At 44.0% G+C, this 27,951-nt stretch overlaps 1 long non-coding RNA gene across 2 annotated transcripts; it reads right to left on the reverse strand.

Annotated features, from left to right (window-relative positions):
- On the reverse strand, positions 1-27,276 carry LOC129500470 (uncharacterized). Of its 2 annotated transcripts, XR_008662551.1 has the most exons (4): positions 27,006-27,276; positions 3,439-3,621; positions 2,961-3,010; positions 1-1,077 (listed from the first exon to the last, which is right to left on the reverse strand). It is a non-coding gene; the product is annotated as an uncharacterized LOC129500470 (long non-coding RNA). The 2 variants fall into 2 exon arrangements; XR_008662552.1 differs by lacking the exon at positions 2,961-3,010 and having other exon boundaries at positions 2-1,077.
- Between the last annotated feature and the right edge of the window lie 675 nt (positions 27,277-27,951).

The raw sequence follows: 27,951 nt of genomic DNA on the forward strand, positions 1-27,951 counted from the left end.
GAGTCTGCTTGAGATTCTCTCCCTGTCTCCCTCTGCCCTTCGCCCTGCATGGGGAACCAGCTGCGGAGCTTCTCTAGTCCTGGGCACCCTGGGGATACGTGAAGACCTGAGTTGGCACACTGACTCTTGACTACATTGTTCTCCAGATACAGCTCCTCCACTCCCCCTCCTTGAGTCAATAGCCTAGTCTTTTACCCTTTGAAGTTAAAGTGTTTTTCTCTGCTTCCCAAAGTTAATCATTCCTATAGCCAATCTGCTAGCTCTCTTAATAAAGCTGGAAGTGACAAAGCAATGGGTCTGAGTCCATTTTTGTGTGTGTGTGTGTGTTCCAATAAAATTTATTTACAAAAACAGGCAGTAGGACAGATTGGGCCAAAGGACTGTAATTTGCCAACCTCTGTCCATGTCCTTGATGACACTTAGTAAATGACCTAGTTGATCGAGGGGAATGTGGTCCATTCTGCGCCACTGTGAGCTGGAAACCTCTAAGGTCTGCTGCTTTGCTGCTTCGTACATGGGTGTAGAACAGGACAGTATGTATGGGAACTGCCAACCAGGTGGTGGGTGCAGGGAAGAATGTGAGGAGGACACTGGAATAGGCTGAGCCTCCTTCTTCCTAAGCAGCATCAACAGATCTATTCCAGATCAGGCCCAACCCTCCTACCCCATACACACATGGTCCCTGGGTGGGCACTGTCCTTACTGGACCCTTACGAGCCCTATGCTGTGGTCTGACCACCAGCCCTTCCCTGGTGATGGCCCAATTGTAGCTCTTCGGTGGCGAGTCCAATGCTTCTTCCACCCGTGCCTCCAGGTTCTCTCGGGTAATGAAATTTTTTGCTTCCTCCTGCAGCTGCAGCACTTCCTGCTCCTTGAGCTGCGCCCAGGCCTGGGCCTTTCTGGCCTGCCGGGCTTCTTCCTCCACCTGCCGCTGCTGCTGCTCCCGCGCCTCCTGCCGCAGCCTCAGGGTCTGAGTCCAGGTCTCGGATGAAAATTCAGTGAGATTCTGAGTCTTTCTTCATATGTTCACATCCAACTATCCTGGCTCTGTGGCACTCCTGCTTACATGTGCTCCCTCTAAAATAAATAAATAAATTAATTAATTAATTAATTAATTAATTAATTAAAAGGAGGAAATCTTGCCAATTGTGACACCATATATAGACCTTCAGAACAATATGATAAATGAAATAATTTAGAGAAAGACAAATACCATATGACCTCACTTATATGTGGATCATAAAAACAAAAATAAAAAAAAACAAGTTCACAGATACAGAGAATAAACAGGTGGTTGCCAGAAGCAGAGTGGGATGGGAAACGTAATGGTGAAGATCCTCAAAAGGTACAAACACCTGATTATAATATAAGAAAGTTCTTGGGGATGTAATGCACAGCATGAGGACTACAGTTAATAACACTTTTTAGCATATTTGAAAGTTGCTAAGAGAGTAGATCTTAACAGTTCTTATCACAAGAAAAATAAATTTTGTAATGTGTGGTAACAGGTATTAACTAGGCTTTCTGTTCAATACTAGTTCTGTTGTACCAGAAACTACAATAACATTGTGTGTCAATTATATCACAATTTAAAAAACGAAACCAAAATATGGCATCAGTTATGTAAGAGGTACCTTGAATCCTAGAGACAAAAATACTACTAGTGGTTTTGAGCCCCCCTCAAAATATAGCAGAAAAGGATCATAGTTCAATATGGTAATAGCTACTATTCGCCATCCTCCCACAGTGGGGACTTCAGACAAGGGTGTAATCACAGATTCTGTTATTCTTTGGTCCAGCTGGATCAACCACTCACAGGCTTGTTTCACTAAGGTAGAGGCCGAGTCCATAAAGCTGCTGGAACGTGCTGAGCCGATGATCACAGGAAGGCTAGCACAACATCTAAAGAGCTACATGGAGGAGGTCTTCAGGGAGAAAATGACCCAGAGGCTTAACTCTTCATGACCTCACCACACAATAAAAAGAAATGAAATATCTCTCCATGAGTGAAAGGCTGGGGAGACCCACCCTCCCTATTCACACCCACCTGCCCCCTATCCTGGAGAAGCCAGTGTGCCTGAAGCCTGGGGGACCCATCATGCAGGGCTCCGGGGGCCACATGAGGGACTATGTGCCTTATTTGATGGGGCCACTAGAAGTCTGTAAAGAGACTGTTTTTGGATTGATTGATTTTCCAGAAGTGACATGATCTATCTTACATGATGCTGTTCCAGTGGTATCGCTCTGCTTACCAGGTGGAGAGGGCCCCAGAGAGGAGACAGTGGAAACTGAGTGCGGTAGGCAGAAGAGTTGCACCCAGAGATGTCCATGCCTGCTCCCCAGCCTGTGAATGCGTGACTGGACATGGCAATGGGGAATTAAAGGTGTTAATCTGGCCCTTAAATGGGGAGATTATCAGAGCACTTGGGTGGCTCTTGGTTTTGAGCTCATGGTTGAGGGCTCCTGGGATGGAGCCATGTGTCAGGCTCTGCCCCCAGTGGAAAGTCGGCTTGGGATTCTCTCTCTCCTTCTGCCTCTGCTCCCTTACTCTGCATCCTCATGCCCATGCTCTCTCCCTTTCTCGCTCTCCTAAATAAATGAATGAATGAATAAATAAATAAATAAACAGATTATTTTGGGTGATCATTGGCTATATCATTGGCTTCTGATCTATGAAACTCTAGGATTCACAAATTGTGCTGACAAGATGCATGGACCGGAGTGAGGCCCCAGCTGGAGCAACACCTTTCTGTCCTGCAGCCTGTGGTGCTGTGTGACTGCAGCCCTGCTGGGGGCCAGAACAGCCTGGATGTTGCAGCTACAGAGTCACAGAGTCACTGGTTGGGGCACATTCACCACCCACATCCTTCGGTCTTGCTTGTATTCTGTGTGCTGTCAAGATTACTGGCATGTCTGTGCTTCACGGGCCCAACTACAAAGACAGTAGTAATCCAACCTACATTTTGTCCCGAGGATCTTTTGTTTCCTTTCCTTGTGGAGCTTGAAGATACTAAAAGAACAAAACCAAAAGAAACACAAATCAAGGTCCACCACCACCAGGGTAGTGACAGAAGCAAACACTCCTGTAGTCAGAAGACTCATCCCTCCTTCTCCCTGTAAACACCATCTGTCTTCACACAATCAGGAAGGAGAACAGGAACCAGTAACATCTGTGGGGGTGACCCCAGTCCATGTGCCGCCTCCCGGCACACAGCTGCCAGCTCACAGAGTCAGTGGTGGCTCCTCCTTGAAGCCTTGTGACCAACCACGCCCTGCGGAACCCTTGGGCTCATGATGGGATTCTGCACAGATGGAAAGATACAGCTGACAGGGCAGTGCCAGGGCCTAGGGAACATGGTCAGGTTTCTCTGGTGACCAGCAAACCAGAAAAATGGTTGGGCTCAGATTTTGAACACAGCTCACCTCCAGGGCACCTACCTGACTCTGGGGGTCCTAGTGTACAACGTTCCTTCTGATGAGTGGAATTCAGTCTAGGTTTCTGCGACCCCACTGGCAGGGGTCATACCCCAAGAGACTGGAAGCATCATCTGGACCAAAGAGTCATGCTGACAACGGACCATCAGCTGCCTTCTTTCTGTTGATGATGTTCACTTGTTGCTTCTGAAACAAAGGTTAAAGGTTTGGATTTTCCTGTCAACTAATTCATGGAAATACTGGAATAGTGAATGAATTATCCTATTTCCTCTACCACAGTTAGCTATGAGGAACATCCATTGCACTGCTTCACCCAGAACTCTCGTTTTTGATCAAAAATATTATCACTCCTGTTTTGGAACAGCCCCTGCTGTGTTGAAAGTATCTCCCACTGACAGGTTTCCTGATAATACAGCAATCAGAACTCCCAGGACAAACTTCCCCATCACAGAGTTCTGGAAAGGCATCCATCGAACCCCCCATGTCCCCACACACACTTGAAAAGTCCATCCATTGGGTCATCTGAGTGGCCCTGTCCATTAAGCATTTGACTCTTGATTTCAGCTCAGGTCATGATCTCAGGGTCGTGGGATCCAGCCCCACGTCAGGCTCCATATACAGCAGGGAGTCTGCTTTAGATTCTCTCCCTCTCCCTCTGTCCCTTCACACTCCCTCCTCACTACTTACTTTCATGAGCTCTCTCCCTAAAATAAACTAAAAAAGTAAAAGAAAAGGAAGAAAAGTGCATCCAGAATGCAAGCCCTCACTGCTCTTTCTGAAGCTTTGGGCTTGTTCAACACAGAGGGAATATTGATTCCAGTTTGTGACCTGGGAAACTGAGTATTTTAGGGGAAAACACTTGGGGGGAAATTTACCAAAGAGCTACCTTTTGGACATAAAATGTTGAAATGCTTATTAGATCTCAGCTCTTCTGACACTTGTTCTGTGGGGTCCTCACTTGCTTTGCCCATGCTGATGGGGTAATTTCTCTCAGTCTCCCCCACCTGTTATTTCCCCAGTCTTTTGGTCCACTCTAAATAACATCTTCTCACTATTCTCAATATTTTCCAAATTCTTAAACCTTTAAATGCCCCTGAGTGATTACCTAGAAACCACAGAGCTCCTGTCATGCACTTTCTTCTAGCCCTCATCAATCATATTGTCATTATTTGTTTCCATGTGTTACCAAAAAAAGTATTCCAACACTCATTAGGACAGTTAGGCACACTTTGTTGAGGCAGCCTACTACAGTGAGTTTGCAGTGGGGGAGACAGATTGGACTCCACTTCAAAAACAAGAAGAGTGGGGAATTATAGCCAAGGGGCAGCACCAAGTGACGGTCAGTGGATGGAAAGTTACCAGGAAGGTAGAGTAATTCTTGCTAAACTGACCCAACAGGGCTTTTACTGAAGACAGGCCAGAGTGATCACAGACTACGTATGGGATGCTGGGACATGAGGAATTTGGTCAGATAGCAAGGGTGGAGGATTCTGGCTCAACTGACTTAGCAGGTTTCTCGTTCAGTCTGAACCTAAAGCACATGGTCAGGCCTAGTCAAGGAAGAGACTCAGAGAACCTGACTAAAGTCTGTCCAGGAGAGAATCTTTGTTGTGAGTTTTCCTCTACCATGTACCATTCACCACTAAATCATGGTGTTCAGAGAGACAGAGAGAGAAGGAGAGAAAAACAGAGAAAGGGACCAACTGAGAGGCACCTGAATGGTGCAGATAAGTGCCCAACTAAAAAAAAAAAAAAAGTGCCCAACTCGTGGCTTTGGCTAAGGTTACAATCTCAGGGTTGTGAGATAGAGCCCCATGTTGGGCTCCCCACTCAGCATGGAGTCTGCTGGAGATTCTCTCTTCCTCTCTCTCTCCCCTATCCTCCTCAAATAAATAAGTAAATATTTAAAAAAAAGAAAGGGGGGGCGGCCTGGGTGGCTCTGTGGTTTAGCGCCGCCTTCAGCCCAGGGCATGATCCTGGAGACCCGGGACTGAGTCCCACATCAGGCTCCCTGCATGGAGCCTGCCTCTCCCTGTGCCTGTGCCTGTGCCTGTGCCTGTCTCTCTCTCTCTCTCTCTCTCTCTCATGAATAAATAAAAATCTTTTAAAAATAAATAAAAATTAAAAAAAGAAAGGGATCTATTGATATATTGATAAAAATCTTTGAGGACTTATCACAGAGATACGAAAGAGATTGTAAACGTTATCAGGAGATGACCACAAAACCTATGCCAATGTATTTACAAATATGGATGATGAACAGTTCTCTAGATAAATGTAAATTACCTAAACTGACCTCAGAACAAAATGGATAATATGAGTAGAGCAATAACCATTAAAGAAATTAAAATGAGAGCCACTAATTAGCCTCCACCAAAAAAACAATATCAGGACCCAATGGTTTTATGGGTGAGTTAATAAATCTTCAAGTAAAAATAATCCTCAACAAATCCCTACAGGGAATAAAAAGTAGTAAAAGGAGATCACTTCCTAATTCGGTTTATGAGGCTAGAAAACCAGGCAAGAAATTATAGGCCGATTTCACTTACAAATACATGTACAAAATCAAAGGAAACATTAGAAAACCAAGTGCAGAATTAATAATAAAAAAACGTAGAGACAAAAAAGTTACCATGACCAATAGGATATCTATCAGGGATGCAAGTGTGTTTTTTAAAAAAGTGGCGGTGCTCAGCTGGGTGGCACAGTTGGTTAAGTATCTGACTCTTGATTTCAGCTCAAGTCATGATCTCTGGGATCCCTGGGTGGCGCAGCGGTTTGGCGCCTGCCTTTGGCCCAGGGCGCGATCCTGGAGACCCGGGATCGTATCCCACGTCGGGCTCCCGGTGCATGGAGCCTGCTTCTCCCTCTGCCTGTGTCTCTGTCTCTCTCTCTCTGTATGACTATCGTAAATAAATAAAAAATAAATAAATAAATAAAATAAAAATAAAAAGTCATAATCTCAGGGTCATCAGATCAAGCTCCACTTTGGGTCCACATGGGCGTGGAGCCTCCTTCATATTCTCTCTCTCTACCTCTGCCCCCTCCACTGCTGCACTCATTCTCTCTCTACAAAGCAAAAAAGGAATGCAGATGTGTTTCAATATCAGAATGTAGCAATCCACATCAACAGTATAAAGGAGAAAATTACTTACCTCCATAGATTTAATAAAATTATTTGATAAAAGTCAACCCTAACTCTAAAAAATATAAAAATCCTTTGACACGCAGAGGAAACTGGGAAAGGGACACATTCACATCCTCCTAGGCTGCCTGAAGACTAAAGTAGCCCTTATCAGTCCCGCGCGTACCACCTGGCACCCGTCAGGCACTAAACAAATGGGTGCATCTCCCCAAGCACTTCTCTCTCACACACCCCATCTTTGTTCCCGGATTCATGGTTGATTTCCTCGGTTGTATCTTCTAGATCATTTATTTTTTTCATCAGTTACGTCCAATTATTTAACAGACACATTCCATTTGTGTGTGTGTGTGTGTGTGTGTGTGTGTGTGTGTGTGTGTGTGTGTGTGTGAATTTCTGGGAAGTCTTTTTTCAGTTGACTGCACCCTTTCCATGGGAGTTCATCAGCCATCTGCCTGAATCCCTGGGTGTCAGAAGGATGTTGAGAAGTTTCCATCTACGCTTTTACACGAGGTTTCCAGCACTCACGGGTTCCATTTCTACCTCGGGTGATTGCTCCCGGACCTGCCTCCGCTGGCTCTCCTCAGATGTGTGTGCACTGGCCACCTACTTTCTCCTCCATTCCCCCCTTTTCCTATCTCCTTATGGATTCTTCTCAAATGTTATGATTCTTGGTTGTAAAGCACATGTTTAGTAGAATTCGGTTGATTATCATGAGTGTAGGCTCAAGGTTTGCTCAGTATTTGTAGGAATCTATACTGGAGCTTTTTTTTCTTAACAGCAAAAACCTACAAACTTTTTCTTGTTTTCATCTTGAGTATTGGAGATATGCAAAGTAATTGCTTATACCAGCTGTGCTGGGTGTGGAGAGCAATAATTTAAAGAAAAGGCCTCACTCTGTGTCTTCACTCAGCTTAAGGAAGAAGAGAACCAGCACCCCACCATTCCTGTGTTCCCAGCCAGCCCCACCCCCAATCCACCCCACTTGCAGCTGCATTGTGCAAAATATGCCCCATCCCTACAGTTCATTTTTTTTTCACACCCTATCTTCTTAAAAACCATATATTTCATTTTGAGTGTTTTTGACTTTCATAAAAATGAAATTACATTGGATTTTCTGCTACTTGCTCTGTTCAGTCCAAATTATGTTCCCCATAGCATCTGGGTGACTCAATTGGTTGAGCATCTGCCTTGGGCTCAGGTCCAGATCCTGGGGTCCTGGGATTAAGTCCCACATCGGGCTCCCTGCTGAGCAGGGAGTCTGCTTCTCCAACTCCTGCTCCCCCTGCTTGTGCTTGCTCTCTCTCTCTCTCTCTCTCTCTCTCTCTCTCTCTCTGTCAAATAAATGAGGATAAAATCTTTTTTAAAAAACTATGTTCCCCAGATTCACTCCTGCAGGTGCCTCGATGTGAGTTGGGCATTTTCATTGCTATATGGTTCCCATTGAATGAACTTATTGGCACATTCTCATTCCCTCCTATTGGCTACTTGTGAACATTTGAGATTTTTAAAAAATGTTTTCTTTTGTTGTATCAATACTGCCTCTACGAACGTTCCTCTGTACATGTCTGCTAGCACACATGCACACAGACACACAAACACACACACACACACACATTCCTGGGGGTAACAATTTCAGCTTTTCTCTTGTGTTGCTTTTTCCTTGTTGCATTGTAAGGGTCTTTATATATTCTGGATGTCATTCTTTGCCAGCCATATGTTCTACCCTTCTTCCAGTCTGGCTGGTCTTTGTTCTTTCCTTAGAGTGTCCTTTCTTAAGTAGATACTAATTTTTATATAGTGGAAATCATTTCTTCTACCTTTGCATTAGTGCATTTTCACCCTACTTTAGAATATTTTCCCAAGGCCGTGTGTGTGAGACCGGTTTTTCAGAATCATTTTTGAGAAAAATGCTTCCTTTGCACACCTTACCTGTCAAACATCTCCCTTATGAAGTTTCTCTGTCCGTGTAGGAGGGGTGCCTGAGTTTGTATTCCCTTCGCCAGTGGAGACACAGCACCAGTTTGAAACAGTGTGGCTCTTGGTGGTCCATCTTGACACCTAGCAGGGCAGTTGCCACCTCATTACTCTTCTTTGAGGCCCTCTGTTATGCTATTTAATTTTAGAATTGGCTTGCCCACTTAAAGAAAGCAACTACAATGCTATTGGAGATTCATAATTGTCCAGATAATTTGGGGAGAACAGCTATTCCACCCAACTAAGTCCTAAGTCCTTTACTGATACTCTCTGGTATCTCTTCCTTTCTTTTCTGTTATTTGTCATCTGTTACCTATTGCTAATTCACAGCCAAGCTTTCACATTCAACTAAGTTTTCTGTTCTAAATAAAGAATAAATCTGTTTCTTCTCAGATTGCCATTACAAATATTATTGAAAATCACATGTGTGGGGCGCATTTGAGTGGCTCAATCTGTTGGGCATCTGCCTTAGGCTCGGGTCATGATCACATGACCCCCCTCAGCCCCTCTGTGCCTCCTTTGGGGTCCCTGCTCCGTGGGGAGCCTGCTTCTCCTTCTCCCTCTGCTGCTCCCCCTGCTGTGCTCTCTCACTCTCTCTTGCTCACTCTCTTTCTCAAATAAACAAATAAAATCGTTTTTAAGAAATCACAGGTGCTCTTATAAAGCCATGCCATTGAGCCTCACATATGGATGCTCCTATCAGGCATTCATGGTAAACTACAGTTTTGATTCTGATAATTTGTCAGATTCTTCTGAGTTTTTGATCTAGGCAATGATCCCACCTGTGAATCAGGACACTGTTTCTGCATTTTTCCTTCTCAAGCCATTCCTTTTCTGTTTCTGTCTTGCTGTATGGCAAGTCCCCCTAAACACCCTTCCTGGAGATGGCAGTCCCCGAGCCTTGCCCCCTGATCTTAATACCACGTTTGCTGTAACATTTTGGAGATACTCTATATCAGATTAAGGTAATTCCTTTTATTTTTTTTATTATGGTAATTCCTTTTAATTTCAGGTTTACTGAGTTTTACCATCAATGGAATCAGAATTTTAGGTAGAGGCATTTGGTTTTTTTTAATGCATCTTCAAAGAACTCACATGGTTTTCCTCCTTTAAACCATTAATGCCATGCATGACACTGATTTTCTACTGTGAAACTAACTATATTCCTAGAATAAACCCTACATTTCCATGCACATTATCTTCTTCATTCATTTCTGCATTGTGTCTCCGAGTCCTGAAGGATGTTTGTATGTGCTGACTTGGGCCTGGTATTTTCCTTGCTGTATTTTTTCTGGTTTGGGGGTCAAAATTACTGTACCCCACAGTAAGAACTGGGGACATGTTTTCTCTTTCTCTTTTCTGGAGGAGTATGCGTCAGATTAGAATGGAGTCATGAATGTTTAAAAATCTCTCCTACCAGTTGAAATAGTTCCAAAATAGTAAAACTCAGTTTGTTGGATGTCTCATACGGCTATTCATGCTTTTCTTCCATTTTGACCCAGTTTGGTCCTTTTTTGTAGGTAATCACTCCACAAATGAATACCAAAGTTTGAAATCAAAATGTTCATCATCTCTTTCAAGGCCATTGTCCTTTTTTTCCCTTTTTGATTCCTAACATTGCTTCTTGCACCTTGGTTCTTTTCTTTTTTTTTTTTTTTTCCTGATCACGCAGTCAGAAGAACCATATCTAGAATTTTGTGTTTCTTGCTCACCTCTTACGTTCTTTTTCCTTTGACTTTGTTCCTTCTCTTACTTCAACCAGTGGATAATTAGGTCAGAAACAACCAACCTTTCATCCTTTCCTATTAAGCAATTTAGTGTTTTTTTTTTAATTTATTTATTTATGATAGTCACACAGAGAGAGAGAGAGAGGCAGAGACACAGGCAGAGGGAGAAGCAGGCTCCATGCACCGGGAGCCCGATATGGGATTCGATCCCGGGTCTCCAGGATCGCGCCCTGAGCCAAAGGCAGGCGCCAAACCGCTGCGCCACTCAGGGATCCCGCAATTTAGTGTTTTAAATTTGCCCAGAAGCCCGCCTCAGTTGCATCCTATGTGTTCTAAAGAAAGCTGTTTTGTTTTGTTTTTAAGTAGGCTCCATGGCCAGTGTGGAGCCCAATGGTGGGCTTAATTTAGGAGCCTGAGATCAAGATCTGAGCTGGGATCAAGTGTCGCCTAACCCACAGAGCCACCCAGGTGTCCCTACGGAAAGTATTTTTACTTTTAAAGGTTCTACAAATTTTGAAATGGCCATTATCATTTCTCCTTCAAGCACAAGTTTTTTAAAAAGTGGTTTCCGGGGATCCCTGGGTAGCGCAGCGGTTTAGCGCCTGCCTTTGGCCCAGGGCGAGATCCTGGAGACCCGGGATCGAATCCCACGTCGGGCTCCAGGTGCATGGGGCCTGCTTCTCCCTCTGCCTGTGTCTCTGCCTCTCTCTCTCTCTCTCTCTCTCTCTCTCTCTCTCTCTCTGTGTGTGACTATCATAAATAAAAATTTAAAAAAAAATAAAGAAAAGTGGTTTCCATTCAGATGGTGATGTTCTAGACATCCTTGTAATCGGACTTCTGACTTCAAAGCACAGTGTTTACAGAGCATTACATCTATGAGTATTTACTGAAAGTTATTCTTTGGTGTAGTATGTGGCAAATATTCATAAAGTTGCCTTGTTTGCTTGGAAAAACTGTATTGCAGCATTTTATGTATATACAGGCCAAGCTGCTTGCACTGCTCCAATATTCTATACCCTTCTTGTTTAGTTTGCCCTCTAATTACTGAGAGACATGGGCTTAAATCTTCACAAAAAGAGTGGATTCCAAGTGGCTTTTTCAAGAGAAGTACTTACCTACTCCATGTTTTCCCCCTGAAGGCTGCAAAAATTCTATAGTGAAATGAGAGCCATCAAAAGTTACTGAATTTTTGTTTCCTACAGCAATATATAATTTTCCTCACACTTTATTTTTTTTTTACATTTTATTTATTTATTCATGAGAGACAGACAAGAGAGGGGCAGAGACACAGGAAGAGGGAGATGCAGGCCCCATACAGAGAGCCTGACGTGGGACTCGATTCCGGGACTCCAGAATCACTCCCGGAGCCAAAGGCATGGACTCAACCGCTGAACAACCCAGGCGTCCCCCTCACACTTTGTATTCCGTGAACTTGTTCTCCTAAGGCAAGGCAAAGAGTGTGTAGTATCCAGGGCCTTATTACATTACCAAGTGTGGTGAGGATCTAGAAAACTAAAATTCTTCAATTTTCAATGTAGATGGGTGAATTAGTAGAACCCCTCAGAGAGAGAATCTGGAAATATCTATTCTCATGAAGGATGCCCTTGCTCCAGAACCAGCAAATAGCCTTACTTGCTTTGGTTGGTTTATTTTTTTTAACATTTTATTTATTTATTTATGAGACACACAGAGAGACAGACAGAGAGAGAGAAGAGAGACAGGCAGAGAGACAGGCAGAGGGAGAAGCAAGCTCCATGCAGGGAGCCCCATGTGGGACTCGATCTCGGGTCTCCAGGATCACACCCTGGGCTAAAGGCGGCACTAAACTGCTGAGCCACCCGGGATGCCCAACTATTCTTACTTTGGGGCATGAATACATCTCCTAGGGAACCTCTTCAGCCCGGGTGGAAGAAAACATGTTCCAGGATGCAGAAATCTAGCTGTGATAGCCAAACCAGTGCTTTCAACTCGCAGCCTTTCAGGAGTGCAACGAGTTTACTCCTATGGTGGGATCCTAGGCAGCAGTTAAAATGAAGGAGACTAAAAACAAAAATAAAATAAAAATAAAATGAAGGAGACTGACATGTAACAACAGGGATATATGTGGGGCACCTGTGTGGCTCAGTGGTTGAGCAGACGCTCAGGCCCTGTTCCCGAGCTTTGGGAAAGAGTCTCCCATTAGGCTCCCCACAGGGACACTGCTTCTCCCTCTACCTCTCTCTCTCCGTCTCAAATAAATAAATAAATAAATAAATAAATAAATAATAAATCTCGATTTTTTAAAAGAGGATATACGTAAAAATGTGGCCAGAGGTTTTGAAACCTGTCACAAACTATTGTCACAAAAAATACCTACGTTCGCCCAGGATATGTGTAAGAAAGAGGACTGGGTTTTCGAAGCCTTTCACAAAATCTTGTCACAAAAAAATGTCTATGTTAGACCAGGATACATGTATAAAAGAGGATATGGTTTCTGAAAGCCCGTCACACACAAAAATTGTCACAAAAAATAACTAGGTTCAGCCAGGAAACGTGTAAAACAGAGGACAAGGTTTTGAAGTCTTTCACAAAATAGTATTAAAAAAATACCTATGTTCAGCCAAGATATGTGGAAAAAAGAGGACAGGGTTTTTTGAAACTTTTCACAAAATATTGTCACAAAAGATACCTATATTTGGCCAGGATATGTGTAGAAAAGAAGACGGTTTTTTTTTTAAGCTTTTCACAAAATATTGCTACAAAAAGTACCTATGTATCACTATGATATGTATAAAAATGATAAGGTTATCTGAAGCTTCTCACAAAATATTGTCACTATAAATCCTGTATTGGCCAGCTTGTGTGTGTGATAAAGAACAGGGCTTTTTGAACTTTTTCACAAAATATTGAAACTGAAAATACCTACATTTTGCCAAAATATGTATAAACGAGAGGACAAGGGTTTTTTTTCAACCCTCTCACAAGAAGCAATGTTAGGAGGCATGAGGGGAAAAAAGACAATGGCTTTCGTTGAGATAAAAAACATCCAATTGAGATGTTTGAGATAAAAAACATCTGATTGACAAAAAAAATCCGATGGAGATGTTTGAGATAAAAAAAATCCGATTAAGATGTTTGAGATAAAAAACATCCAATTGAGATGTTTGAGATAAAAAACATCTGATTGGAAAAAAAATCTGATTGAGATGTTTGAGATAAAAAACATCCCATTGACAAAAGAAATCCGATTGAGATGTTTGAGATAAAAAACATCTGATTGAGATGTTTGAGATAAAAAACATCCGATTGAGATGTTTGAGATAAAAAACATCTGAGATGTTTGAGATAAAGAACATCCAATTGAGATTTTTGAGATAAAAAACATCTCATTGGAAAAAAAATCTGATTGAGATGTTTGAGATAAAAAACATCCCATTGACAAAAGAAATCCGATTGAGATGTTTGAGATAAAAAACATCTGATTGAGATGTTTGAGATAAAAAACATCCGATTGAGATGTTTGAGATAAAAAACATCTGAGATGTTTGAGATAAAGAACATCCAATTGAGATTTTTGAGATAAAAAACATCTCATTGGAAAAAAAATCCGATTGAGATGTTTCAGATAAAAAACATCCAATTGAGATGTTTGAGATAAAAAACATCTGATTGAAAAAATATCCGATTGAGATGTCTGAGATAAAGCACATCCGATTGAGATGTCTGAGATAAAACACATCCGATTGAGATGTTTGAGATAAAACACATCTGATTTCAAAAAAAGAAGAAAAAATCCAGTTTCAAACTTTATGGGGTTATTTGATGGAGTGATTTTCTTTTCATTTGTGGAGACTATAAAAAGGCCACAGGGTCATTGATGACTCAAATCATAGGCAAATTATTAGTAGTCATATAAATTTACTGATTTCTACTACTTTGGGACCTATTTCAACCTATCTTCAGAGGGCTCACAAGCTTTATAAACGTAAAGGATAATTCTAAACTGGCACAACTCCTCCAGAAAAGAGAGACCGAGAACACGTCCCCAGCTCCTACTGTATAGCAGTGACTATTAAAGGCTGGCTCTCTAGGCTTCACATCTTCCTTGGCACCGAAGCTGACAAGGGGACACTGCCTATGTTCTGTAACAGGTCAGTTATGCTCAATATCAAACTGTGGTTCACAGAATTAATGGTGGAAGTTGTAGCTACCTTTGTCCTGGGTAAGATAAGAAGTTATGTACCTGCATTGTCCGTGACATGGCCGGACAACCAATGGAAGTTCCTGGGTTGTTTCAGAAAGATGTGCCAGTTTATGGTGAAGAAGACCCTTATTTATGTCCTGAGTTCTCTTGCGTCCATTATACACAATCTAATTGTTGGAGAAGTCTTCATCAATAAGCTATATTACTTTCTACACAAAAAGAAGGTTTCTGAACCCACAGCTGTGGTTGTCGTTTAGCTACTCTTACACCTACTCACCCTGCATTCGTTGGGGGGATACTTGGCACCCGGAGGAGAGCAAAGCACTTTCCTCGCTTATCTACTGCCACTGGAGGCTTGTGTGCACGCTCGGCTCTCTCCCCGAGCCTGGCCCATTCTATCCTCTCACAAAGAACACTGGCTCACAACTGTGAGTGCAAACATTGATCCTGAAACCTAATGCTCAGCAGCCTGACACGGAGGCCAGAGACCAATGTGCAAGCTGGTCTGATCCGCCTCCACGTCTGGATGTCGCATGAACTTGCAGCCTGTACCAACTGAAACACAGCTCCGTTCTGCCACAGTTGTCACAAGGAACCTTATTTTGCTGAACTCCACCCAGTGACAGCGTCCCTATGTGGCAAAGCCAGTTATTTATGCTGCATCGATCCTAATTCTTTCAGAAGAACTTCTACAAGCCTATGGTGTTACCTTTATCAGCTGAGCCCCTCACCCCCACAGCCCCCAGAGCACATTCGGTTTTTCTTGAATCTGTGTCTCCCAGATTTCTTTTTTTTTTCTTTTCAATATTTTATTTATTCATCAGACACACACACACACACACACACACAGAGGGAGAGAGAGAGAGAGATGTGAAGGCCAAGAAAATTAAGGCCATTGCACCTCAAGTTTAGCCTTAGCACTAGTACCTACAGCCTTCTTAGCCTCGCCAGCCATCTCAGGCCCCTGTGAACAAGACCTCTACCCTCCTTCACGTACAGGAAAAACCACAGAGGCCCTTGACCGAAAGTCCCATATTGCAATGAAAACAGAGCCTAGGAAGTTCCTCCACCCCTTCTGGAAATCCCCAAGACCAGCCCATAAAATCTAGCTGGAACCACCCTCGGGGCCCAAGTCCCTGCTCCTCTGTGTCGGGTATACGAGGACCCAGGCTCCAGCTTGCTAATAAACCTTCGTGTGCTTGCATCGGTGTCGGCTCCTTGGTGGTTTCTGGGATTCGCAATTTTGGGCCCAACATTTGGGGGCAGTCCGGGTCCGAGAGACCCACAGGACCGACCCGGAGGGTCCCACGCGGGGTGAGCGCACTCAACTTTCCCACCTTCTGCGCGCATATTCTCTGCGAGCTCTATACTGTATTTCTACCTGTCGGAGTTCCAACGTGTATTAGGTTGACATCGGCTTAGGCGGACGCGCTGGCGGGCCGGGGCCCGGAGGTCTTGGGAGACATCCCTTGCCCCCGCCAGGAGGACGAAGGCCCCATCTGTGAGGAGGGCCGGCTGCCAGCCCTGCGGTCTACTTTCTGTTTTGTCTCCGCGGCCGCCCTGGAACGTTCGTTACTGTGTCCTTGTTACCTGTGTGAGCGCTTGTCTGTCTTACCGTGTCTTTGTTAACTGTCATAACTGTCTGTGCCTTGGTGTGGACCGAGGACATAATGGGGCGGACACAAACCACCCCCTGTCTCTTACGCTCTCCCACTTCTCGCACGTTAGGGAAAGAGCTCATAATCTGAGCACAGACATATGGAGAGAAAACTTTCAAGCTTACTGCATGTCAGAATGGCCAACCTTTGAGGTGGGGTGGCCCCTACAAGGAACTTTCCACCTACCTATTATCTGACAGATTAAGGCCATGATCTTCAGGAATGAACCGGACGGCCACCCTGACCAGGTGCCCTACATCCTGGCCTGGCAGGACATGATCGAGAATCCCCCTCCTTGGCTAAAACCATTTTCACCCCCCAAAGCAGGACCTACCAAGATTCTAGCCCTGCGAAAGGCCGAGAAGGACACTGACTCTAGGACCAAAAAGCCCTGATGCACACAATATCACTCCCGCCCCTGCCTCCTTCCCACAAGACCCTCCCTTCCTCAGCCCCTCTCAGCATCCACTTTGGGACCTGATGTTCCAAGCTTACAGGTTCCTCAATGCAACCAAGCCCAATCTTACCCGATCTTGCGGGCTGTGCTCTGACATCCGGCCTCTCTTCTATGAGGGAATTGCGATGTTAGGTCAGTACAACCTCCGACCCTAATGCCTGTAGATGGCATCAGAAGACTCTAGGACTCACTTTACAATCAATGTCAGGCCAGGGGCTCTGTATAGGCACCCCATCACCCCAATACCAGTCCATATGTAATGATACAAAATCTATACCTAGCCTAGACTACCACCTACCTCCTCAAGACGCTCGGTGGGCATGTTCTACAGGCCTAACCCCCTGTTTTCATGGTCAGATTCTAAATCAGACAAAGGGTTTCTGTGTGCTAGTTCAGCTACTTCCTACAATTATCTACCACTCAGATGAGCCGGTATCCACAGACGGGATAGAAGAGAGCCCATCTCGGCTGTCACCATCGCTGTTGGGAATCGGGTTAGCAGGTACAGGGACAGGTATTGCTTCACTAGCCGTACAGAACTCCCACTATAACAGCCTCAGAGCAGCAATCCATCTAGGCATAGAACGGATAGAAACCTCTATTTCCCACCTCCAAGACTCCCTAACATCTTTGTCTGAGGTTGTCCTTCAAAACGGAAGGAGATTAGACTTAGTCTTCTTACAACAAGGGGGGTTATGTGCTGCCTTAAACGAGGAATGTGGCTTCCTTACTGACCACTCAGGAATAGTCCGGGAATCTATGGCAAAAGTCAGAGAAGGTTTGGCTAGATGGAAACGGGAGCGAGAACAGCGACAAAGGTGGTTCGAATCCTGGTTCAATCATTCCCCCTGGCTCACTACCCTGCTGTCCACCCTAGCCGGGTCCCTCATTATCCTCCTTCTCCTTACCTTCGGGCCCTGCGTTATCAATAGATGAGTTACTTTTGTCAAAGACAGAGTCCGCACACTTCACATCATGCTACTCACACAGCAATACCAACCATGGACCTTGTTACTAAGACCAACCTGGACCCATGATTGGGTCCTTCCTTAGGTTCCTCTGAGAGGGGAAAATATGGAGGCCGAGAAAATTAAGGCCATTCCACCTCAAGTTTAGCGTTAGCACAAGTACAGCCATCTTAGCTTCGGCAGCCATCTCAGGCCTCTGTGACCAAGGGCTGAACTTTACCCTACTTCAGTTATAGGAAAAACTGCAGAAGGCTCTTGATAGAAAGTCCCATATCACAATGAAAAAAATTTCCTCCACCCCTTCTGGAAATCCCCTAGACCAGCCCATAAAACCCCAGCTGTAACCCACCTATGGGGTCCAAGTCCCTGCTCTGCTGTGATGGGTATACTTGGACCCAAGCTCGAGCTTGCTAATAAACCCTCGAGCGCTTGCATTGGGGTTGGCTCCTTGGTGGTTTCTTGGACTTGCGATCTAGGGCACAACATGCAGCAGTCCTGACATGGAGGCCGGAGACCAATGTGCAAGCTGGTCTGATCCGCCTCCACGTCTGGATGTCACATGAACTTGCAGCCCGAACCAACCGACACATGCTCCGTTCTGCCACAGTTGTCACAAGGAACCTTATTTCGCTGAACTCCACCCAGTGACATCATCTCTATGTGGCAAAGCCAGTTATTTATGCTGCATCGATCCTAATTCTTTCAGAAGAACTTCTACAAGCCTATGGTGTTACCTTCATAAGTTGAGCCCCTCACCCCACAGCCTCCAGACCACATTTGGTTCTTCTTGAAGCTGTGTCTCCTTGATTTCTTTCTTTTTTTCTTTTCAAGATTTTATTTATTCACCACACACACACACACACACACACACACACACACACAGAAAGAGAACAAGGCAGAGACACAGGCAGAGGGAGAAGCAGGCTCCATGCAGGGAGCCCCATGTGGGACTCGATCCCGGGTCTCCAGGATCACACCCTGGGCTGAAGGCGGCACTAAACTGCTGAGCCACCCGGGATGTCCAACTATTCTTACTTTGGGGCATGAATACATCTCCTAGGGAACCTCTTCAGCCCGGGTGGAGGAAAACATGTTCCAGGATGCGGAAATCTAGCTGTGATAGCCAAACCAGTGCTTTCAACTCGCAGCCTTTCAGGAGTGCAACGAGTTTACTCCTATGGTGGGATCCAGCCAGCAGTTAAAATGAAGGAGACTGACATGTAACAACAGGGATATATGTGGGGCACCTGTGTGGCTCAGTGGTTGAGCAGACGCTCAGGCCCTGTTCCCGAGCTTCTGGGAAAGAGTCTCCCATTAGGCTCCCCACAGGGACACTGCTTCTCCCTCTACCTCTCTCTCTCTCTGTCTCAAATAAATAAATAAATAAATAAATAAATAAATAAATAAAATCTCGATTTTTTAAAAGAGGATATACATAAAAATGTGGCCAGAGGTTTTGAAACCTGTCACAAACTATTGTCACAAAAAATACCTACGTTCGCCTAGGATATGTGTAAGAAAGAGGACTGGGTTTTCGAAGCCTTTCACAAAATCTTGTCACAAAAAAATGTCTATGTTAGACCAGGATACATGTATAAAAGAGGATATGGTTTCTGAAAGCCCGTCACACACAAAAATTGTCACAAAAAATAACTAGGTTCAGCCAGGAAACGTGTAAAACAGAGGACAAGGTTTTGAAGTCTTTCACAAAATAGTATTAAAAAAATACCTATGTTCAGCCAAGATATGTGGAAAAAAGAGGACAGGGTTTTTTGAAACTTTTCACAAAATATTGTCACAAAAGATACCTATATTTGGCCAGGATATGTGTAGAAAAGAAGACGGGTTTTTTTTTTTTTAAGCTTTTCACAAAATATTGGAACAAAAAGTACCTATGTATCACTATGATATGTATAAAAATGACAAGGTTGGGGATCCCTGGGTGGCGCAATGGTTTGGCGCGATCCTGGAGACCCGGGATCGAATCCCACATCGGGCTCCCGGTGCATGGAGCCTGCTTCTCCCTCTCCCTCTCCCTCTCTCTCTCTCTCTCTCTCTCTCTCTCTGTGACTATCATAAATAAATAAATTAAAAAAATTAAAAAAAAGACAAGGTTATCTGAAGCTTCTCACAAAATATTGTCACTATAAATCCTGTATTTGGCCAGCTTGTGTGTGTGATAAAGAACAGGGGTTTTTGAACTTTTTCACAAAATATTGAAACTGAAAATACCTACATTTTGCCAAAATATGTATAAACAAGAGGACAAGGGGTTTTTTTCAACCCTCTCACAAGAAGCAATGTTAGGAGGCATAAGGGGAAAAAAAGACAATGGCTTTCGTTGAGATAAAAAACATCCAATTGAGATGTTTGAGATAAAAAACATCTGATTGACAAAAAAAAATCCGATGGAGATGTTTGAGTTAAAAAAATCCGATTAAGATGTTTGAGATAAAAAACATCTGATTGGGATCCCTGGGTGGCGCAGCGGTTTGGCGCCTGCCTCTGGCCCAGGGCGCGATCCTGGAGACCCGGGATCGAATCCCACGTCGGGCTCCCGGTGCGTGGAGCCTGCTTCTCCCTCTGCCTATGTCTCTGCCTCTCTCTCTCTCTCTCTGTGTGACTATCATAAATAAATAAAAAAAAAATTTAAAAAAAAAAAAAAACATCTGATTGGAAAAAAAATCTGATTGAGATGTTTGAGATAAAAAACATCCCATTGACAAAAGAAATCCGATTGAGATGTTTGAGATAAAAAACATCCGATTGAGATGTTTGAGATAAAAAACATCTGATTGAGATGTTTGAGATAAAAAACATCCGATTGAGATGTTTGAGATAAAAAACATCTGAGATGTTTGAGATAAAGAACATCCAATTGAGATTTTTGAGATAAAAAACATCTCATTGGAAAAAAAATCCGATTGAGATGTTTCAGATAAAAAACATCCAATTGAGATGTTTGAGATAAAAAACATCTGATTGAAAAAAAATCCGATTGAGATGTCTGAGATAAAGCACATCCGATTGAGATGTTTGAGATAAAAAACATCTGATTGAGATGTTTGAGATAAAACACATCTGATTTCAAAAAAAGAAGAAAAAATCCAGTTTCAAACTTTATGGGGTTATTTGATGGAGTGATTTTCTTTTCATTTGTGGAGACTATAAAAAGGCCACAGGGTCATTGATGACTCAAATCATAGGCAAATTATTAGTAGTCATATAAATTTACTGATTTCTACTACTTTGGGACCTATTTCAACCTATCTTCAGAGGGCTCACAAGCTTTATAAACGTAAAGGATAATTCTAAACTGGCACATACTCCTCCAGAAAAGAGAGACCGAGAACACGTCCCCAGCTCCTACTGTATAGCAGTGACTATTAAAGGCTGGCTCTCTAGGCTTCACATCTTCCTTGGCACCGAAGCTGACAAGGGGACACTGCCTATGTTCTGTAACAGGTCAGTTATGCTCAATATCAAACTGTGGTTCACAGAATTAATGGTGGAAGTTGTAGCTACCTTTGTCCTGGGTAAGATAAGAAGTTGTGTACCTGCATCGTCCGTGACATGGCCGGACAACCAATGGAAGTTCCTGGGTTGTTTCAGAAAGATGTGCCAGTTTATGGTGAAGAAGACCCTTATTTATGTCCTGAGTTCTCTTGCATCTATTATACACAATCTAATTGTTGGAGAAGTCTTCATCAATAAGCTATATTACTTTCTACACAAAAAGAAGGTTTCTGAACCCACAGCTGTGGTTGTCGTTTAGCTACTCTTACACCTACTCACCCTGCATTCGTTGGGGGGATACTCGGCACCCGGAGGAGAGCAAAGGACTTTCCTCGCTTATCTACTGCCACTGGAGGCTTGTGTGCACGCTCGGCTCTCTCCCCGAGCCTGGCCCATTCTATCCTCTCACAAAGAACACTGGCTCACAACTGTGAGTGCAAACATTGATCCTGAAACCCTAATGCTCAGCAGCCTGACACGGAGGCCGGAGACCAATGTGCAAGCTGGTCTGATCCGCCTCCACGTCTGGATGTCGCATGAACTTGCAGCCCGTACCAACCAACACATGCTCCGTTCTGCCACAGTTGTCACAAGGAACCTTATTTTGCTGAACTCCACCCAGTGACAGCGTCTCTATGTGGCAAAGCCAGTTATTTATGCTGCATCGATCCTAATTCTTTCAGAAGAACTTCTACAAGCCTATGATGTTACCTTCATCAATTGAGCCCCTCACCCACACAGCCTCCAGACCACATTTAGTTCTTCTTGAATCTGTGTCTCCTTGATTTCTTTCTTTTTTTCTTTTCAAGATTTTATTTATTCACCACACGCACACACACGCACAGAGAGAGAGAGAAGGAGAGAGACAGGAAAAGAGGCAGAGACAGAGACAGAGGGAGAAGGAAGCTCCATACAGGGAGCCCCATGTGGGACTCGATCCCGGGTCTCCAGGATCACACCCTGGGCTGAAGGCGGCACTAAACTGCTGAGCCACCCGGGATGCCCTAGTAGCCTTACGTTGGGCATGAATACATCTCCTAGGGAACGTCGTCAGCCCGGGTAGAAGAAAACATGTTCCAGGATGCGGAAATCTAGCTGTGATAGCCAAACCAGTGCTTTCAACTTGCAGCCTTTCAGGAGTGCAACGAGTTTACTCCTATGGTGGGATCCAGCCAGCAGTTAAAATGAAGGAGACTGACATGTAACAACAGGGATATATGTGGGGCACCTGTGTGGCTCAGTGGTTGAGCAGACGCTCAGGCCCTGTTCCCGAGCTTCTGGGAAAGAGTCTCCCATTAGGCTCCCCACAGGGACACTGCTTCTCCCTCTACCTCTCTCTCTCTCTGTCTCATATAAATAAATAAATAAATAAATAAATAAATAAATAAATAAATAAATAAAATCTCGATTTTTTAAAAGAGGATATACATAAAAATGTGGCCAGAGGTTTTGAAACCTGTCACAAACTATTGTCACAAAAAATACCTACGTTCGCCTAGGATATGTGTAAGAAAGAGGACTGGGTTTTCGAAGCCTTTCACAAAATCTTGTCACAAAAAAATGTCTATGTTAGACCAGGATACATGTATAAAAGAGGATATGGTTTCTGAAAGCCTGTCACACACAAAAATTGTCACAAAAAATAACTAGGTTCAACCAGGAAACGTGTAAAACAGAGGACAAGGTTTTGAAGTCTTTCACAAAATAGTATTAAAGGGATCCCTGAGTGGCGCAGCGGTTTGGCGCCTGCCTTTGGCCCAGGGCGTGATCCTGGAGACCCGGGATGGAATCCCACGTTGGGCTCCCGGTGCATGGAGCTGCATCTCCCTCTGCCTGTGTCTCTGCCTCTCTCTCTCTCTCTCTCTCTCTTTCCCTCTCTCTGTGTGTGACTATCATAAATAAATAAAAATTAAAAACAAAACAAACAAAATAGTGTTAAAAAAATACCTATGTTCAGCCAAAATATGTGGAAAAAAGAGGACAGGGTTTTTTTGAAACTTTTCACAAAATATTGTCACAAAAGTTACCTATATTTGGCCAGGATATGTGTAGAAAAGAAGACAGGTTTTTTTTTTAAGCTTTTCACTTGGAACAAAGTGTAATTGTTCCACTTTGGAACAAAAAATATTGGAACAGGGATCCCTGAGTGGCACAGTGGTTTGGCGCCTGCCTTTGGCCCAGGGCGCGATCCTGGAGACCAGGGATCGAGTCCCACGTCGGGCTCCCGGTGTATGGAGCCCGCTTCTCCCTCTGCCTATGTCTCTGCCTCTCTCTCTCTCTCTGACTATCATAAATAAATAAAAATTTTAAAAAAATATTTGAACAAAAAGTACCTATGTATCACTATCATATATGTAAAAATGACAAGGTTATCTGAAGCTTCTCACAAAATATTGTCACTATAAATCCTGTATTTGGCCAGCTTGTGTGTGTAATAAAGAACAGGGTTTTTTGAACTTTTTCACAAAATATTGAAACTGAAAATACTTACATTTTGCCAAAATATGTATAAACAAGAGGACAAGGGGTTTTTCTCAACCCTCTCACAAGAAGCAATGTTAGGAGGCATAAGGGGAAAAAAAGACAATGGCTTTTGTTAAGATAAAAAACATCCAATTGAGATGTTTGAGATAAAAAACATCTGATTGACAAAAAAAATCCGATTGAGATGTTTGAGATAAAAAAACATCCGATTGAGATGTCTGAGATAAAAAACATCCAATTGAGATGTTTGAGATAAAGAACATCCAATTGAGATGTTTGAGATAAAAAACATCCAATTGAGATGTTTGAGATAAAAAACATCTGAGATGTTTGAGATAAAAAACATCTGATTGAAAAAAAATCCGATTGAGATGCTTGAGATAAAACATCCAATTTCAAAAAAAAAAATCCTATTTCAAACTTTATGGGGTTATTTTTATTGGTGGAATGATTTTCTTTTCATTTGTGGAGCCTATAAAAAGGCCACGGGGTCATTGATGACTCAAATCATTGGTAAATTATTAGTAGTCATATGAATTTACCAACAAACTGATTTCTACTACTTTGGGACCTATTTCAACCTATCTTCAGAGGGCTCACAAGCTTTATAAACGTAAAGGATAATTCTAAACTGGCACAACTCCTCCAGAAAAGAGAGACCGAGAACACGTCCCCAGCTCCTACTGTATAGCAGTGACTATTAAAGGCTGGCTCTCTAGGCTTCACATCTTCCTTGGCACCGAAGCTGACAAGGGGACACTGCCTATGTTCTGTAACAGGTCAGTTATGCTCAATATCAAACTGTGGTTCACAGAATTAATGGTGGAAGTTGTAGCTACCTTTGTCCTGGGTAAGATAAGAAGTTGTGTACCTGCATCGTCCGTGACATGGCCGGACAACCAATGGAAGTTCCTGGGTTGTTTCAGAAAGATGTGCCAGTTTATGGTGAAGAAGACCCTTATTTATGTCCTGAGTTCTCTTGCGTCCATTATACACAATCTAATTGTTGGAGAAGTCTTCATCAATAAGCTATATTACTTTCTACACAAAAAGATGGTTTCTGAACCCACAGCTGTGGTTGTCGCTTAGCTACTCATACACCTACTCACCCTGCATTCGTTGGGGGGATATTTGGCACCCGGAGGAGAGCAAAGGACTTTCCTCGCTTATCTACTACCACTGGAGGCTTGTGTGCACGCTCGGCTCTCTCCCCGAGCCTGGCCCATTCTATCCTCTCACAAAGAACACTGGCTCACAACTGTGAGTGCAAACATTGATATTGAATCACTAATGTTCAGCAGCCTGACATGGAGGCCGGAGACCAATGTAGAAGTTGATCTTATCCGCTACCACGTCTGGATGTCGCATGAACTTGCAGCCTGTACCAACTGAAACACAGCCCCGTTCTGCCACAGTTGTCAAGAAGGAAGCTATTTTCGCTGAACTGCACCCAGCAACTACCATCTCTATGTGGCAAAGCCAGTTATTTATGCTGCATCGATCCTAATTCTTTCAGAAGAACTTCTACAACCTATGGTGTTACCTTCATCAATTGAGCCCCTCACCCCCTCAGCCCCCAGAGCACATTTGGTTCTTCTTGAATCTGTGTCTCCTTGATTTCTTTCTTTTTTTTTCAAGATTTTATTTATTCATCAGAGACAGAGAGAGAGAGAGAGATAGAGTCAAAGACACGGGCAGAGGGAGAAGCAGGCCCCATGCAGGGAGCCCGACGTGGGACTCGATCCCGGGTCTCCAGGATCACGCCCTGGGCCGAAGGCGGGCGCTAGCTAAACAGCTGAGCTACCCGGGCTGCCCCCTTGATTTCAGTACAGTTTTTTTTTTTTATTTGTTTGTTTGTGTGTTTGTTTTCGCAGACTCGATTCTTTCCTGTTTCATATACTGAGCAAATAAAGTTCCTTTCAGGCAATGGCATGTCTGCATCCTTACTGCTCCATTCTAGACTGATTTCCTTCTAACCCTGTGTGGCTTAGGGTCTGTTGCAAGGCACTGAGGAAGAGGAGGGAAAACCAGGGTGATTAGATAGAGAACTCCATGGCTTGGCAGGGGTTGGGGAGGGATGGGTACGCAACCTGGGTGATATTTGCTGAATGGAGAATGGGGGTGGAGGGTGTTTCCAAGGCTGATGGTCTGGGACACGGCAGCCCAGGAGGCTCTGGGGATGTGTCCTCTTTCCCGGAGAAGTTCAAAGTCAGACCTGAGAACTCTGAACTAGTTGAAAGCATCTTTACCACTTGTAAGGCATATATCCCAAATTTGACCAGGGTAGAGCCAGCCTCTTGAGGACTGAGCTGGGGGAAGGGACAGCTCCCTGCAAACTCATCTTCAAGGGACCCATGTTGGGATGGGTGATGGTGAAATTCAGAGGGCTCACGAGAACGCGCCCCTTGGGTCAGGAGAAACCCTGTGGAGGGGAAAGGATGTGAGTGGAATGACCCTCCCCAGAGCACCTCGGAGGTCCTGAGGCTGCCCTGGAAGTTTGAGCCTGCCTCATTTGGATCTGTGCCCAGCATTGAGTTGGCTTCTACCTCTCCCTCTGCTCATTCCCCCTCTCGTGCCCTCTTTCTAACAAATAAATAAATAAAATATTTTTAAAGATTATTTATGTATTATGAGAGACATGCTCAGAGGCAGAGGCGTAGGTAGAGGGAGAAGCAGGCACCCCGTGGGAAGCCCGATTTGGGACTCCATCTCAGGATGCCAGGATCATGACATGAAGCCAAGGTAGACACTCAACCACTGAGCCACCCGCGCACCCATTAATAAATAAAATTTTTAATAAATATTTTAATAAAAAATCAGTAAAGAGGGGGGAACTTGACAGGATGAGCACTGGGTGTTATACTATTGTTGGCAAATGGAACTCCAATAAAAAGGTATACAAAAAAATCAGTAAAATCAACAATGGGCAAAAATGTCAAAGAGACATTTCTCCAAAGGTATACAGTGGCCACCAAGCTTCTGAGGAAATGCTCAACATCGCTAATCATTACAGAAAGCAAATCGAACACAAATATATATCAAGTCACACCCATCAGGATAGTCACCATCAACAACAATAAGCAAGGGATCCCTGGGTGGCGCAGCGGTTTGGCGCCTGCCTTTGGCCCAGGGCGCGATCCTGGAGACCAGGGATCGAATCCCATGTCGGGCTCCCGGTGCATGGAGCCTGCTTCTCCCTCTGCCTGTGTCTCTGCTTCTCTCTCTCTCTCTCTCTCTCTCTCTCTCTCTCTCTGTGTGTGACATCATAAATAAAAATTAAAAAAAAAACAACAATAAGCAAAAGGACCCCAAACCCAAATACCATAAATTAATGTGTGTTGGTGAGGATCTGGAGAAATCGGAACCCTGGCAAGTGTTGGTGAAAAAGTAAAATGGCACATCAGACATCAGCTTGGAACACGGTGCCGGGTTTCCTCCAAATTAAGAAATAGACTTACCATGTGATGGAGCCATCTTCTTACTCATTTTACATCTGTAAGAACTGAAAGCCAACAGTATGAAGGGATCCCAGCTCATCCCTGTTCATCGCAGTGTTGTTCACAAGAGTCAAGATGTAGAAGCAGCCCCCGTGTCCATGCACAGAGGAATGGAGAAAGATCATGGGACATCCAGCTCCAGTGGAACGAACATCGATCCTAAGGAAGAAGTGAGTTCTGGACCCGCTGCCACATGAAATGAGCAGGTCGCAGCAAGACAAATACCCTATGATTCCACTTGTATGTCCTACCCGTCATAGTCAAATTTATAGAAACAGAAAGAAGACATGTGGGGCCAGTGGGGGCAGGGAGGAGCAAACAGGAAACTGTGGGTACAGACTTCCTGTTACAAAATGAACGGGTGCTAGAGACGCATTGTACGCCCCTGAGAATATTGATACCCCTGCTCATCCGTATCCTGGTTCCTAGTGAATGGTAGGGAGTGTAATGTTATGAGTTTTTCCCCATAATTTTTCACAGATTTAAGGAAGAAATTGGGGTGAAGATCCCTGGGGCCCTTGAAACCTTACTGCCTTCCAAGAGGAAGCTCTGGGTGTGACCAATACAAAGTGTTGGTGGGTGAGGTTCATTTTGTGTTCCCAGCCAGCCCGTTTCAGCCTCCCATGCAGCTCATGGGGCTCTGAGTCCCTCCATAGTCCATAACGGGGAAGAGGCTCGAGGCTCCAGGGATTCTCAGGAGTTGAGGGGCCAAGGTGGGAAGAGAAGGGCTGAGCAGGGATGGAAAGATGGGTAGAGGAGCAGCTGTGTGGGAGGGGGGCAGATTGAGGGATTCAAGACAGCCAAAGAGTCTAAGATGTGACATTAAAAAAAAAAGAAGGAAAGAAAGGCAGAAAGGAGGAAAGGAAAAAAGAAGAAGAAAAGGGAGCGACCGGGTTGCTGAATACCT

The sequence above is a fragment of the Nyctereutes procyonoides genome, unplaced genomic scaffold (genome assembly GCF_905146905.1).
Source record: "Nyctereutes procyonoides isolate TBG_1078 unplaced genomic scaffold, NYPRO_anot_genome, whole genome shotgun sequence".
NCBI lineage: Eukaryota > Metazoa > Chordata > Mammalia > Carnivora > Canidae > Nyctereutes > Nyctereutes procyonoides.